Here is a 16,925-nt window from a genome sequence, read left to right as displayed (position 1 = left end):
AGTCGTGCTAGGGGGAGGGGGTGAAGTCGGGGCCACCTGCTGATGTGGTGGGGCTGGGTCTCCTTGTCGTCGTGGCTGTTGAAGTCCTGCGCCGTGCGAAAGGTCGACTTCCCTGCGCTTCCCATGCTTTGGGTGCTGCCTCCTGCTCTGACGACATGCATCCGGATCCAGAGCGCTCACGGCGTTCCTCTCCTTCTGCCTGGGCCTATGTGGGTGACTTTGATACTTGCGGGTCTACAGGTGTTAATGGGGTGGCTCCTTGGACTGCGGTGTCGGCTACAACATCTACCATCTACCAAATTAACTCCGCCTATCCCAAGCCTATGGCCAATGAATTTAAACATAACTAGGTGATCTAGCATACGGGCCAATGGCATGGACTCAGAGTCCCCTGAGGGACTCTGCCTCTCTACTCAACCAATGAACACAGAGTGTCATTCCTAGGCCAGCCAAAACTCTTGACTTAGCTCCGCCCCCTAGGCTCCTGGGACATAGGCCTGTTCTGAAAGTTCTGTTTTACTCCCGTAGGATCATGAATCGTTCCCACGCTACAACAGGAAACCCAAACGGTCATATGGCTCCGAGCTCCCTCACTCGAAACTTGAGAATTACGGTAATTCGTCACTGTTCTTAAAACTGTCAAATAGTGGCAAAGGCAAGAGGAGAGGGGAAACAGATTGGAAAAAGGGGATTGGAAATGACTGGGAGAAAAAGATTTGGAAAGATTGGAGACATAGGGATTGGGGAACAAGTGACTTGACCACCTGCCTAGGGGTAATTTGACTCTGGTAAGAAGGGGAACTGCCTGCAGGGAGGGGGAGAATGACCAGAGATCGGACTGAGGACTGACACATACCATTACAATACAGGCAGCGGAGCGTGTAACCCAACACGGACACAGAGGACGGAACACGACTCTTCAGAAACATGGTCAGGGTGAGGGAACCGTCAAGCATCCCAGTACAGTACCCTGAGATGTTATAATAAAAATATTCCTCGATGACGTTGAAGGAAAACAGAGTCACGCTGAAGGAAACCCTGGATTAATCATGTTGAATGAAAATGGGGACTCATCACGTTGAAGGAAAACAGAATCTCAGCAAATATGGTTTCCAATTGTCGCGTACAGTAGGACTGTTCTTTTTAAGTCCCTCTTTCCCAACTATTGATCTAAAAGTTTTAGTCCACAACAGCAGCCTAATTCATGTTTGCTTATTACCAGCTAAATGAAAATAAGTTTCTGAAGTAAAAATATTTTTTTTAAATAAATAAATTACATATTTGATAAACATGGACCTGATAAAATATTACATATTTTATCAGGCCCATGTGCAAGGCAGATAAACGTTTCACGGATAATAGCAAAGAAAAGTGAAATACTGATGCTATATTTCAACTGCTTCCAGTGAACCCATAAACACACTTAAATTAATATTTACTGCCCAATAAATTCTTTATGAACGTGACACCAACTTTGATTCATGTCTAAGATGTCACCTTAGTTCCACTGTATTTATAAGTATCTTTAGAGAGCATGCACATTTATTCAAAATCAGTCCAAATTTCTCAAATACATTATTCGTCATGAATAAAAGAAAATCAGTTGCCTTAAAGAACAAATAAAGACGGACTAGGAATCCAGTGCCATCCTGGTTGTCAACCAAAAAACTGGATATTGCGCCACTACACAAAGACATTAGTAAAGCGGACAACAAATTGTAGACCAAGAACACTGAATGTCACACATCACAAAAATCTCGAGAGGGTGCTAAGAAATGAAATGACAAAACATATGGAGTCACAATATTTTCAAAACGCTGGACAATACAGGTTCAGAGCATGACGCTTTGGCATCTCACAATCGGTAGACCACTATAACCTACCCTGTGGTGCCATAAAAGTCAAGCAAAACGCAGAAAAAATTCAATCAATATTCTCTGACACCATAACAGGTTTTGATGCCTCAAATATGCATAAGAAAAAACATGCTTATTTTGAAAAACTGTGTTTTTCATGTGAGAGAAATCTTTGAAACCTCTTTACCGATTGCTTTGAAATTTTGTCACGACGTTGCATTCGAATAGGCGCGTGTTTCTATACACTTACTATATACATGCCTTACCTGTGACCGTAGAAAACTTGCTTTTTTTTTAAAAAAACATCGTCAGTTTGGCTTCCTCTCCCAAAAGAGTACCAACGATGCAATTATTAGTCTCCTTGATATAATTTACTCAGCCCTTGACAAAAATGAGTTTCCGATTGGACTCTTCATTGACCTGAGAAAGGCCTTTGATACTGTTAATCACAATTACCTCTTATGTAAACTCCATCATTATGGAATCCGAGGTCATGCACTGGACTATATCCAATCCTATCTTAGTGATAGACACCAATGTGTAGCTATCAATAATATAACCTCTCCCACTCTACCAATAACCGTTGGAGTGCCACAGGGCAGCATCTTGGGACCTCTTCTATTTCTTATATACATCAATGATCTGCCTAATGTCTCTAACATTCTGAAACCTATTTTGTTTGCTGATGATACTACCCTCATCTACTCCAACCCCAACCCACATACACTAAATAACGTTGTTAATAATGAACTAAAAAAAGTCCACTTATGGATGTCAACCAACAAACTAACACTTAACATAGAAAAGACCTACTACATCTTATTTGGAAGCAAATCTACAAATGCATTTCAGCTTCAGATAGACAATGTAAACATTAGCAATAAAAATGATGGAAAGTTTCTTGGCCTATTCATAGACAAGAGATTCAACTTCAGTACCCACATACAACACATAACTAAGAAAGTCTCTAAAACAGTTGGTATACTCTCCAAAATCAGATATTAGGTACCTAACTCTGCTCTCATCTCTCTATATTATGCACTAATCTATCCCTATCTCAACTATGGTATCTGTGCATGGGGTTCAACCACTGCAAACCACCTCAAGTACATCATCCCCCAGCTAAAATCTGCTATCAGAATAATATCAAATTCTGCTTTCAGACAACACTCAGCCCCCTTGTTTAACTCCCTAAACATGCTAAACATAATCTCACTCCACAAATTCTCTTGTGTCAACTACATTTACAAAACCCTGCTCTTAAATGCAAATCCTGCTCTAAAACTCTTCCTGGACATATGTAATAGGACCCATTATCACCACACCAGAAATAAATATCTCTTTGATATCCCCAGAGTTAAACTTAATTTGTGTAAACACTCCATGCAAATAAAGGGACCCAGTTTATGGAACTCACTCCCTATTGAATTGAAAAGCTGTCCAACTTTTACATCATTCAAAAACAATACTAAAAAGTACTTAATTTCATCGTCATAGTTTTTCACCTTTTGCTTTAAAATTGCACTATTGCTACCCAATCTCCCAATCTTTTTGTACCTAATTCAAACAACTTTACCATTGTGATCATTGCTGTCTTCTTATATGTGCTATCAATTTGCTGTATGGTGCCTATTAATCTTGTCTAAATTACCAATCAAGCTGTCAATGCAATCAATCAGAGCTACCAATGTACCCAATTTGAACATCTTTAGCATTGTGATCATTGCGTCTTCTTATATGTGCTGCCAATCTGCTGTATGGTGTTTATTAATTTTGTTTATCTGTATCTATTGCTACCCAGTCTTCCAATCTTTATGTACCTAATCTGAGCATCTTTACCATTGTGATCATTGCTGTCTTATATGTGCTGTCAATCTGCTGTATGGTGTCTATTAATCTTGTTTATATTACTAATCAAGCTGTAAATGTAATCAATCAGAGCTTTAATATACCACTGTGTATATACTTAACTTTAATATACTTACTAAGCTCTCTCATCTCATTTTCTCTTGCAATGTATTTGTTATCATTTATCAATTCTGATTGAAATTACCTACTTAAAATTATCTGTTAGATTAAGGACCTGCCCGAAACGCTGCGCGTACTAGTGGCTTTACAAGAGTGTAAGTACTGTACTATTCAATGTATTCTCACAAACCCAATGTACCTTCTTGTATATATATAAAATAAATAAATAAATAAATAAATAAATAAATAAATAAATAAATAAATCTGTTGGATGTAAGAGCAACACACGCAGTAATCTCCCAAAGTTCTTCACCGATTGCTTTGAAATTCTGACGCAACGTTCCATTCGAATATGAGCGTCTTTTTATATACCTTCTATATTGATGCCACCTCTGTGACAGGTAAAAACATGCGTTTTTAAAAAACAGTGCCATCTGTTACACATAATAGCAACATGCACGCTATACTAAATATGTCAAGAATTCCATTTGGAAGTTTCCGATTACATTAATAAATTTTATTTTCATAGATTTCGATTTATTTAATTTTTTATTTATTTATTTTGTGTGACATTGTGTTGGAATTGAGCTGTGTTGTTTACCATACCGTTCATTTCGTAAGTATAAGTATAGATGCCACACCTGTGACAGGTAAAACTATGCTTTTTCTTGAAAAACAGCGCCAACTGTTTCATGTAAGATCAACACACAAGCTATAATATATGTTACAATTCCATTTCAATGTTTCTGATTGCATTGATAAATTGACTTTTCATAGATTTTTATTTATTTTCATTTTTATTTTTTTATTTTGTGTGAATTACGTTGGAATTGAGCTGTGTTGTTTACCATACCGTTCATTTCGTGAGTATAGTTTATTTTTTACTTTTTCATATTTTCATTTCATTTCGTAAATGTTTTTCTTATATTTCAGTGATGGGAACATCAGATCACTTGATGTTCCCAATTTTCTGATGGGAACATCAGACCATTTGGGAAGACATCGGACGAGGGAGTGACGAATGGTGGGGATGACTAGGGCATGGAAGCGAGAAAACGTGGGGAGGACAAGGCAGGGGATAATGGTGGAGAAGGACGAGGGGATGGGGGAGTTAGGGATGATGGGGAGGCCGCGGAGACGGGTGAGGGGGGGAACTGGGGAACAGGGAAGGTTCCAGGGGACAGGAATATATACTAGCAGTACCCGGCCATCACCTGACCGGGTGCTGCTGGCACATATATATATCTTTATATATATAAAAATATAAGTATCTGCTAGTTCAAAATCGCTAATCTCAGAAAGTTCTTCACTGATTGATTTGAAATTTTCACACAATGTTCCATTCGCATCCGAGCAGGTTTTTATATTCATATTATATAGATGTCACGTTTGTGACGGGAAAAAACATGCTTTTTTTTTAATAACTGTATTTTTTATGTGTTTTAATGGGAGGGAAATCTTTGAAACCTTTTTACCGATTGGTTTGAAATTTTGACACAACATTGCATTCGAATAGGCGCGTGTTTTTATATACCTCCTATATGCATAGCACACCTGTGACAGGAAAAATCGTGCTTTGTTTTTAAACAGCGCCATCTGTTGGACGTAAGAGCAATACATGCTGAAATCTCCGAAAGTTCTTCATCGATTGCTTTTAAATTTTGACACAACTTTCCTTTCGAATACACGTGTGATTTTATATACCGACTATATAGATGCCACACCTGTGACATGTAAAAACATGCTTTTTTGAAAAACTGTGCCATCTCTTGCACGTAATAGCAACTCAAGCTATACTAAATATGTTATGATTTCATATTAATGTTTCTGATATCTTTGACATTTTTAATTTTCATAAATTTCAATTTATTTTCACTTTGATTTAATATATTTTGTATGACATTGTACTGAAATTGAGCTGTTTTTTTTTACCATACCGTTCATTTCCTGAGTATAGTTCATTTTCGTATTTTTTCATTGGTTTTCATTTCGTTTTTTTACCTGTTTTTCTTATATTTAAGTGATGGGAACATCAGATCATTTGACGTTCTTAAATTTCTGATAGGATCCTCAAATCGTTTGGTAATGCATCGAACCAGGGAGTTGGAAATGTTGGGGAGGACCAGGGGACAGGAGTGGGGGATTTTGGGGAGGACGAGAGGACAGGGGAGGGGGTAATGGTGGGGAAGACGAGGGGATGGTGGGGACGAGGGGATAGGGGAATGGAGAATGGTGGGGAAGACAAGACGACAGAGGAGTGTGGGTTGGTGGAAAGGACGAGGGGACGGGTAAGTGAGGAATTGCTGGGAGGATGAGGGGATGGAGCATAGGTAATAGTGGAGAGGACTGGGAGAACGGGGGAAGGTTGCTGTGGCCGAGTACAGCTAGTTAAAGAATAAATAAACATACAGTCACAACAGCAAGAAAATTAACTGGCTGGATAACAAGATTCTTCCAAACAAGTGATCACAAACTAAATATAGTGGTCTTGAAGATACAATACTTATCATGTGTTGAATATCAATCATCCCAATCAAAGACTATTGAATATTAAATTGTTGAATATTATAGTATATTTATAACTTGGAAAGTGTACATAAAAATTACTTAATTATATAAGTCACAGTAACAACATAGTAAGTAAACATTGCCATCATCAAGATCAGAAATATAATTAGCAACAACTTACAGACCAAAATTTTATCAAATTGTATTATTTGAAGTGCTGGGGAGAGACAGAGAGTTCCTATATGATAGTTCCCTATGTGATAGTTTCAAAGTACATTCTCATGAAATAAATGAGTTTCTAGATGCAGGCTTCAGATGAGCTGAGGTAGGATACGAGCACTTGCTTTTAACACTCTTGATAACACATCTCAGATTTTGAACCTTTTTAAACTCATGACACTGAACAAGGCGCGAAAATTCTCAATCACACCATAGTTGCTTTTAGGTTAAGACTATCATTAAAATAAACGAGTATCAAGACTTGCTCTCAGGCTCTCTGACAGAGAGTTATCTAGTAATGGACCTGCCCTCAGGCTCTCTGAGAGAGAGTTACCAGGTGGTGGACCTGCCCTCAGGCTCTCTGACAGACAGTTATCTAGTGGTGGACCTGCCCTCAGGCTCTCTGACAGCCAGTTATCTAGTGGTGGACCTGCCCTCAGGCTCTCTGACAGCCAGTTATCTAGTAATGGACCTGCCCTCAGGCTCTCTGAGAGAGAGTTATCTAGTAATGGACCTGCCCTCAGGCTCTCTGAGAGAGAGTTACCAGGTGGTGGACCTGCCCTCAGGCTCCTGACAGACAGTTATCTAGTGGTGGACCTGCCCTCAGGCTCCTGACAGCCAGTTATCTAGTGGTGGACCTGCCCTCAGGCTCTCTGACAGCCAGTTATCTAGTGGTGGACCTGCCCTCAGGCTCTCTGACAGCCAGTTATCTAGTAATGGACCTGCCCTCAGGCTCTCTGAGAGAGAGTTATCTAGTAATGGACCTGCCCTCAGGCTCTCTGAGAGAGAGTTACCAGGTGGTGGACCTGCCCTCAGGCTCTCTGAGAGAGAGTTATCTAGTAATGGACCTGCCCTCAGGCTCTCTGACAGCCAGTTATCTAGTGGTGGACCTGCCCTCAGGCTCCTGACAGACAGTTATCTAGTGGTGGACCTGCCCTCAGGCTCCTGACAGCCAGTTATCTAGTGGTGGACCTGCCCTCAGGCTCCTGACAGACAGTTATCTAGTGGTGGACCTGCCCTCAGGCTCTCTGACAGCCAGTTATCTAGTGGTAGACCTGCCCTCAGGCTCTCTGACAGCCAGTTATCTAGTGGTAGACCTGCCCTCAGGCTCTCTGACAGCCAGTTATCTAGTAATGGACCTGCCCTCAGGCTCTCTGAGAGAGAGTTATCTAGTAATGGACCTGCCCTCAGGCTCTCTGACAGCCCGTTATCTAGTAATGGACCTGCCCTCAGGCTCTCTGACAGCCAGTTATCAAGTGTTGGACCTGCCCCTCGGGCTCTCTGACAGCCAGTTATCAAGTGTTGGACCTGCCCCTCGGGCTCTCTGACAGCCAGTTATCAAGTGTTGGACCTGCCCCTCGGGCTCTCTGACAGCCAGTTATCAATGGTAGAGCTGCTGATCTCGGTCTGCATGGCAGAGATTTAGATGGTTGTGGTGGTGCTGTGATTTGGTTTGCTGGCAGAGGGCACCGACTTAGAGGCTCTCTGCAGCTTAAGGGAGGCGACCCGGAAGAGGTTGCGTTGAGGTAAAGAAGGCTCATTGGTGTCATTGATCTGAGGGAGAAGAAACATGTGATGAGGTAGGTGGCTCAGTGGTATCATGTACCAGAAGACGGCGGAAGGAACTCGTTATCTGGTGACGCAAGGTTAATGGGGACAAAGATTTTCTTAGGGCGAATGCTGAAATCTACCTGAGAGAGGAGGAGCTTGTGGTAAGGTGAAGCTGGGCCAACAGTGTCATCTACGTGATGGGGGGTGAAAATTATAGAGATGACGTGGGATCACAGGTGCCAGCCACATAAAGAAGAGTTAGTTGCCATCCACCTGAGGGAGCAGGAACTTCTGACGAGTTGAAGTGGGGTTAATGGTGCCATCCACATTAAGGAGGACAAACGTGTGGTGAGGTGACGTTCGTACAATGGTTCCATCCATCTAAGGTAGGTGGAACTGGTGACGTGGGGTCAATCCATTAGAGTTGAAGGAAATAGGAATACGACCGAGAATTTTTCATTTTTTTTCTAGCTTCTATATATACCAAGCACACCAAGACAACTTGGTTCGCTTTGTATATATGAGCAATTGATTGATCAAGTATCAATAGCCAACTAGCACCAAATTACACTCTGCCAACTTCAAGAACACGACGGAACATACAGCATACTGCCCCAGCCATCATGCAAACAGGAAATTGAAAAAACATAATGGACATGTGATGGGATTCACCTTCACCTAGTCACTTTCACCTCATTTCCTTCGCCTAGTCACTTTCACCTCATTCTCTTCACCTAGTCAGCTTCGCCTCATTCTCTTCACCTAGTCATCTTCACATCATTCCCTTCACCTCATTTCCTTCGCCTAGTCACTTTCACCTCATTCCCTTCACCTAGTCACCTTCACCTCATTCTCTTCACGTAGTCATCTTCACCTCATTCCCTTCACCTAGTCATCTTCACCTCATTCCTTTCACCTAGTCACCTTCACCTCATCCTCTTCACCTAGTCATCTTCACCTAGTCATCTTCACCTCATTCCCTTCACCTAATCACCTTCACCTCATCCTAGGGAATAAATCATGAAGCAAGAAACTTTGTAGTCACTCGAACTCTGTCTTCGAAAATATTAACAAGGGATATCGGAACGCATTTCAAAGCGCTTGGTCATGGCATGAACTATAAGGGAAAAGCGCCAAGCCAATGCGACTATATAGCACTTTATAGGAATCAGGATAAGGATCTGGAACGGGGGGATGGAATGGTGCCCACACACTTGAACTGTCGGGGATTGAACGCCGACTTGCATGAGCGAGACTAATTTAGGCCAAATAAAACTAACAATAATATTTATAGTTAACTCCTATTAGTTAGAAATTAGAACACCAATAATAACAACTACTAGAACATCAATTGTTCTAGTAGTTGCTCTTATTAAAGTATTTAGAGTCTTACTTCCTCTCCCTTCTCCCCTTCCTCTTCTTCCTCGATCACTCCAGCATCCCTCTTCTCCCAGATTAGCTCAGCAATAGTTATCATGTCGACTTCCTTGTCAGCTTCGGTTTCCTGTTTAGTGTCACCTTGCTCCACAACGTCGAGGTTAAGGTCATTCTTTTATTTTCCGTTCCATGTCCAATTCTCCCTTTTCTGTTTCTTACTGCCCTTATAGCCTTTTTTCAGCCTGCAATATGAGAGAAATGAAAATTGGATTAAATTGAAGTCATCATGATATATTTTTATTCGTTTTTTCCTGTTGCATTCCAAAGCTTTTAAATTAAGAAATACTCTTACAGAATCAAGTAAAGAGATTCCCCGCCTGACCTTCTTCTTGCTAAGGACTGAGAGAAATTATTTATGTGAAAAAATGGGTAAGAGCAATGATAACTATGTTCATCACATCTATATAAATAAAAATGGAAATATTCGTTTGTGCATAACCACTAATCTCCGAAAGTTCTTCACCGATTGCTTTGAAATTTTCACACAGCGTTCCATTCGCATCCGAGCAGGTTTTTATTTACCTACTATATAGATGTCACGTCTGTGACAGTAAAAAAAAAATGCTTTTTTTGAAAAACTGTGTTTATCATGTAAGGGAAATCTTCGAAACCTCTTTACCGATTGCTTTGAAATTTCGACACAACGTTGCATTCGAATAGGCGCGTCTTTTAATATACCTACTATAAAGATGCCAGCTCTCTGACAGGTAAAAAGATTATTTTTTAAAAACAGCGCCATCTGTTGCCCATAATAGCAACATGCACGTTATACTAAATATTTCACGAATTCCATTTTAATGTTTCCGATTGCATTAATAAATTATATTTTCATAGATTTTGATATATTTAATTTTTTATTGAATTAATTTGTGTGACATTGTGTTGGAATTGAGCTGTGTTGTTTACCATACCGTTCATTTCATAAGTATAAGTATAGATGCCACACTGTGACAGGTAAAATATGCTTCTCTTGAAAAACAGTGCCTTCTGTTGCATGTAAGAGCAACACACATGCTATACTAAATATGTTACAGTTCCATTTCAATATTTCTGTTTGCATTGATAAATTGAATTTTCATAGATTTTGATATATTTTGATTTTGATTTAATTATTTTATGTGAATTGTGTTGGAATTGACCTGTGTTGTTTACCATACCGTTCATTTCGTGAGTATAGTTTTCATTTCATGAATATAGTTTATTTTTGTATTTTTTCATTTATTTTAATATCGTTCTTTTAACTGTTTTTCTTATATTTCAGTGATGGGAACATCAGATCATTTGATGTTCCCAATTTTCTGATGGAAACATCAGATCGATTGTTAATGCATCGAACAAGGAAGTGGGGAATGATGGGGAGAACAAGGGGACAGGAGTGGGGGATGGTGGGGAGGAAGAGGAGACAGCGGAAAGGGTAATAGAGGGGAGAACGAGGGGACGGGGCAGTTGGGGATAATGGGGACGAGGGGATAGGGAAATGGAGAATGATGGGGAGGACAAGGGGACAGAGGAGTGGGGGTTGGTGGATTGGACGAGGGGGATGAGGGGGGGGGGGAATGGAAGGGAGGACCAGGGGGATGGGGGAGTGGGAGATGGTGGGGAGGAGTGGGGAATGGTTAGGAAACGAGCGGACACTGGAGTGATGGATGTTGGGGAGGACAAAGAGATGGGGGAGGGGAGGAATAGTGGGGAGGACGAGGCAATAGGGGAGTGCAGAATTGTTGGGAGGATGAGGTGACACAGGGGAAGGGGGAATGGTGGGGACGACTGGGAGACAGGGAAAGGTTGCTGAACCACAGCAACGCGTGGCCAGGAAAACAAACTTTCAACACAAGACAAAACTGTCTTATGTTGTTTGTTTGTATTCACCTCATCCAAAACTGTTGTAACAAATCACCTCACCCAAATGCAGGTATAAAATCAAAGCTGTTTAAACTCTGTTTAGTGTCTGCAAGTTATAGTTGTGTGTGTGTAAACTAAAGTCTTTGAAAATGTAATAAGTTATTACGAAACGCGTTCAAGTGCGCGTCAGACTAGAAATAAAAATGAATTTTGGATAATTGATTTTTCAGTTACCATCAACAGTGAAAAGAAATATAAGAAACATAGAGAAAATTTGTGTTAGAATTATTAATCTTACTTTTTCGGTCATATTTAATAATATATGTCTACAGGAAAGACTGCTACCAATATATATATATATATATATATATATATATATATATATATATATATATATATATATATATATATATATATATATATATATATATATATATATATATATATAACTGAAAACTCCATACTCCAGAAGGATTCGAACCCAGACAGCCAGGAGCACTGTGCACCATGGCGTACCTGTTTCCTTAACCACTCGACCACCGTGACCGTGACTGTACAAAAGTCATTGGTAGCCGAGGCTGTATCTCCTACGACATGACAGCACTTGGTGGTAAGCTTGGGTATAGATATATCATCGAATTACCTCACTTTGTGGGGCCACGTGAGCAACACAAATGCGAACGAGCTTGAATGCTATGCAATGGTACCAGTGAAGCTTGGAGCTTAAGCATTTAATGGAATGATGCGGAACCAGGTATGGCATGGCGCATAGTGCTCCTGGCTATCTGGGTTCGAATCCTTCTGGGGTGTGGAGTTTTCAGTTGCATTAAAGCTTGGGAATCATTCAAGCTTGTTTGTATTTCTGTTACTCACGTGATTCGATGAAATATCTATGCCCAAGCTTACCACCAAGTGCTGTCGGGTCGTTAGGAATATATCCTCGGTTCCCAATGACTTTTGTACAGTCACGGTGGTCGAGTGGTTATGGTACCAGGTACGCCATGGTGCATAGTGCTCCTGGCTGTCTGGGTTTGAATCCTTCTGGGGTGTCGAGCCCTTCACGAGGAAGACTTTTTCTGATGCATATGGCTTGAGACCCATTCAAGCTTGTAATATAAATGATTCACACGTTTTCTTCAAATAATAAATTGATTTTTTCAAAATATCTGTGCCCGTTGGCCACCGAGTGCTGTTCGCAACTGGGTTAAAAGTCTAACAAACTACCAATTTTTTAACAGTCAGTTGTGGTCTAGTGGATATGGTACTGAATATGCAAGTGTGTATGAGTGCCTGGTTGTCTGAGGTTCGAACCCTTCACGAGGAAGAGTTTTTCTGAATCACATGGTTTTAGGACGATTCAAGCTGGTCGTATTATATATACAATATATATATGTACGCCACCATCATGGGTTTATGGATGGTAAACCCTGCATCACAGGTTTAATAGACAATATTTATGCAAGAATGAGTAGGGTGATCAGACTTCATTTTCTCAGACTGTCAGAAAGACTTTGACAAAGTACTTCATAGACATAGCCTAGAATATTCATCGATCACATACTAGGCTGTACCCCAATTACATGCTACACTCTCTACCGACCATATCCTAGACTGTCCACCGACCATATCCTAGACTGTCCACCGACCATATCCTAGACTGTCCACCGACCATATCCTAGACTGTCCATCGACCATATCCTAGACTGTCCACCGACCATATCCTAGACTGTCCACCGACCATATCCTAGACTGTCCACCGACCATATCCTAGACTGTCCATCGACCATATCCTAGACTGTCCACCGACCATATCCTAGACTGTCCACCGACCATATCCTAGACTGTCTACCGATCATATCCTAGACTGTCAACCGACCATATACTAGACTGTCTACCGATCATATCCTAGACTGTCCACCGATATATAATGGGTAATGTCTAAAAATGCAGTTTTCAAATAAATTTTCCCAGATCCCATTAACATCCATCAATGTTATGTCTAAGAACGACGTTATTGTTTACATCGACTAGTATTGGTGAGGTAAATACGGGTCACACAAAAATGATGAGACCCACACTCATCAATAAGCGTTGCACATATAAATCTTCACCAGAGACAACATACAACACGCCCCGTGGTCACCATCCACCTCTGGGACCTGGGAGCCACTGTCTCACTCTGGGACCTGGGAGCCACTGTCTCACTCTGAGACCTGGGAGCCACTGTCTCACTCTGGGACCTGGGAGCCACTGTCTCACTCTGGGACCTGGGAGCCACTGTCTCACTCTGGGACCTGGGAGCCACTGTCTCACTCTGGGACCTGGGACCCACTGTCTCACTCTGGGACCTGGGAGCCACTGTCTCACTCTGGGACCAGGGAGCCACTGTCTCACTCTGAGACCTGGGACCCACTGTCTCACTCTGGGTCCTGGGAGCCACTGTCTCACTCTGAGACCTGGGAGCCACTGTCTCACTCTGGGACCTGGGAGCCACTGTCTCACTCTGAGACCTGGGAGCCACTGTCTCACTCTGAGACCTGGGAGCCACTGTCTCACTCTGGGACCTGGGAGCCACTGTCTCACTCTGAGACCTGGGAGCCACTGTCTCACTCTGAGACCTGGGAGCCACTGTCTCACTCTGAGACCTGGGAGCCACTGTCTCACTCTGGGACCTGGGACCCACTGTCTCACTCTGGGACCTGGGAGCCACTGTCTCACTCTGGGACCAGGGAGCCACTGTCTCACTCTGAGACCTGGGACCCACTGTCTCACTCTGGGTCCTGGGAGCCACTGTCTCACTCTGAGACCTGGGAGCCACTGTCTCACTCTGGGACCTGGGAGCCACTGTCTCACTCTGAGACCTGGGAGCCACTGTCTCACTCTGAGACCTGGGAGCCACTGTCTCACTCTGGGACCTGGGAGCCACTGTCTCACTCTGAGACCTGGGAGCCACTGTCTCACTCTGAGACCTGGGAGCCACTGTCTCACTCTGAGACCTGGGAGCCACTGTCTCACTCTGGGACCTGGGAGCCACTGTCTCACTCTGAGACCTGGGAGCCACTGTCTCACTCTGGGACCTGGGAGCCACTGTCTCACTCTGAGACCTGGGAGCCACTGTCTCACTCTGGGACCTGGGAGCCACTGTCTCACTCTGAGACCTGGGAGCCACTGTCTCACTCTGAGACCTGGGAGCCACTGTCTCACTCTGGGACCTGGGAGCCACTGTCTCACTCTGAGACCTGGGAGCCACTGTCTCACTCTGAGACCTGGGAGCCACTGTCTCACTCTGAGACCTGGGACCCACTGTCTCACTTTGGGACCTGGGAGCCACTGTCTCACTCTGGGACCTGGGAGCCACTGTCTCACTCTGGGACCTGGGAGCCACTATCTCACTCTGGGACCTGGGAGCCACTGTCTCACTCTGGGACCTGGGACCCACTGTCTCACTCTGGGTCCTGGGAGCCACTGTCTCACTCTGGGACCTGGGAGCCACTGTCTCACTCTGAGACCTGGGACCCACTGTCTCACTCTGGGACCTGGGAGCCACTGTCTCACTCTGGGACCTGGGAGCCACTGTCTCACTCTGAGACCTTGGAGCCACTGTCTCACTCTGGGACCTGGGAGCCACTGTCTCACTCTGGGACCTGGGAGCCACTGTCTCACTCTGAGACCTGGAAGCCACTGTCTCACTCGGAGACCTGGGAGCCACTGTCTCACTCTGAGACCTGGGAGCCACTGTCTCACTCTGGGACCTGGGAGCCACTGTCTCACTCTGAGACCTGGGAGCCACTGTCTCACTCTGAGACCTGGGAGCCACTGTCTCACTCTGAGACCTGGGAGCCACTGTCTCACTCTGAGACCTGGGAGCCACTGTCTCACTCTGAGACCTGGGAGCCACTGTCTCACTCTGGGACCTGGGAGCCACTGTCTCACTCTGAGACCTGGGAGCCACTGTCTCACTCTGGGACCTGGGAGCCACTGTCTCACTCTGGGACCTGGGAGCCACTGTCTTACTCTGGGACCTGGGAGCCACTGAAGCCACACTGTCTCACTCAGGGACCTGGGAGCCACTGAAACCACTCTGTCTCACTCTGGGATCTGGGAGCCACTGAACCCACTCTGTCTCTCTCTGGGACCTGGGAGCCACTGAGGCCAACCTAACGTAGGCCGCAGGTTTTATACCTGCGGTCGCTCGCGCTGACGAGGAATGGCAATTTACGCGTGCTTTTTATTGTTTATCTCTTCAACGTAAATGTAAATAATTGATAGTTACTTCGGCTAAAAATATATAATTATTATTCTGCTCATAACTAAATTATTCTTCCTTATTCTTAAATAAATTATTTTTACTAAATACTTCATTTCGTTTATAATTAGATGGTAACTTGCTACTTAAGCATATTAAACAGATATTCGTTCGTTTTTAAGCACATGAAAAGATAATTGCTATTCAATTTAGTATATAAATATTACCTTTTTAATAATCTAGGAAAATTCAGATGAACACAGTCATCTTTTTTCCTGTCATATTTAATAAAATTTTCATAGAACTCGATCAGGTTTGTCACCTAACATACCATGCGGTTACTTTGCGATAATGTCGGGGCTTAGCGTCCCCGCAACCCGGTCCTCCACCAGGCCACCTGGATGCTGGACTGGTCAATCAGACTGTTGGACGTGGTTTCTCGCAACCTGACGAATGAATCACAGCCTGGTTGATCAAGTATCCTTTGGGGGTGTTCATGAAGTTCTCTCTTGAACTCTCTGAGGCGTCGGCCAGTTATGCCCCTTATCTGTAGTGGAAGCGTGTTGAACAGTCTCGGGCCTCTGATGTTCAAAGAGTTCAGAGTACCTATTGAACCTCAGCTTTTCAACGGGGGGTATCCTGCACATCCTGCAATACGTTCTGGTCTCATGTGGTGTTATTTGTGTGCAGGATTGGGACCAGTCCCTCTAATATTTTCCACGTTTAAATTATTATCTCTCTCTCCCGTCTAGGCTAAAGAGAATACAGATTTTGGCATGTTAGTCGGTCCCAATAGTTTAGATATTTTACTGAGGGGATTCTAGCAGTAAAGGATCTCTGCACGTTCTCTAGGTCAGCAATTTCTCCAGCTTTGAAAGGTGCTGTCATTGTGCAGCAGTATTCCACTCTAGAGAACAAAGGCGTCTTGAAAAGTATGATCATTGGTTTAGCATTTCAAATTTGAAAGGTTCTTGTTTTCCAACCTGTCATTTTTCTTGCAGTTGTGACCCCCGCTTTATTATGATCCATAAAGGTACTCAGGTCGTCTGACATAAGTTCACCCATATCCATTATATTGATTTTTTCGTTCTATAGTATGACTTTACTGCGTTTTGTACGTGGCTTCCATTTATAATTTTTTCCCCCATTAGCGCAGGAGCTGGAAACTTATCTTCATTAAATACCATATTATTTTCTGTAGCCCATTGAAAGATATAATTTACATCTGATTTAAAGTTTGCTGTGTCCTCTATGTTGTCTATTATCATCTGCAAAGGATGATACGGTACTATGGTTTG

At 42.9% G+C, this 16,925-nt stretch overlaps 1 long non-coding RNA gene across 1 annotated transcript; it reads right to left on the bottom strand.

The window, feature by feature from the left end:
• Window positions 1-6,367: 6,367 nt before the first annotated feature.
• LOC138360087 (uncharacterized) lies at window positions 6,368-15,522 on the bottom strand. The gene is made up of 3 exons (XR_011226202.1): window positions 15,396-15,522; window positions 9,496-9,721; window positions 6,368-8,105 (listed from the first exon to the last, which is right to left on the bottom strand). It is a non-coding gene; the product is annotated as an uncharacterized lncRNA (long non-coding RNA).
• Between the last annotated feature and the right edge of the window lie 1,403 nt (window positions 15,523-16,925).

The sequence above is a fragment of the Procambarus clarkii genome, unplaced genomic scaffold, assembly GCF_040958095.1.
Source record: "Procambarus clarkii isolate CNS0578487 unplaced genomic scaffold, FALCON_Pclarkii_2.0 HiC_scaffold_95, whole genome shotgun sequence".
NCBI lineage: Eukaryota > Metazoa > Arthropoda > Malacostraca > Decapoda > Cambaridae > Procambarus > Procambarus clarkii.
This window is presented reverse-complemented; position numbering and strand designations above follow the sequence as displayed.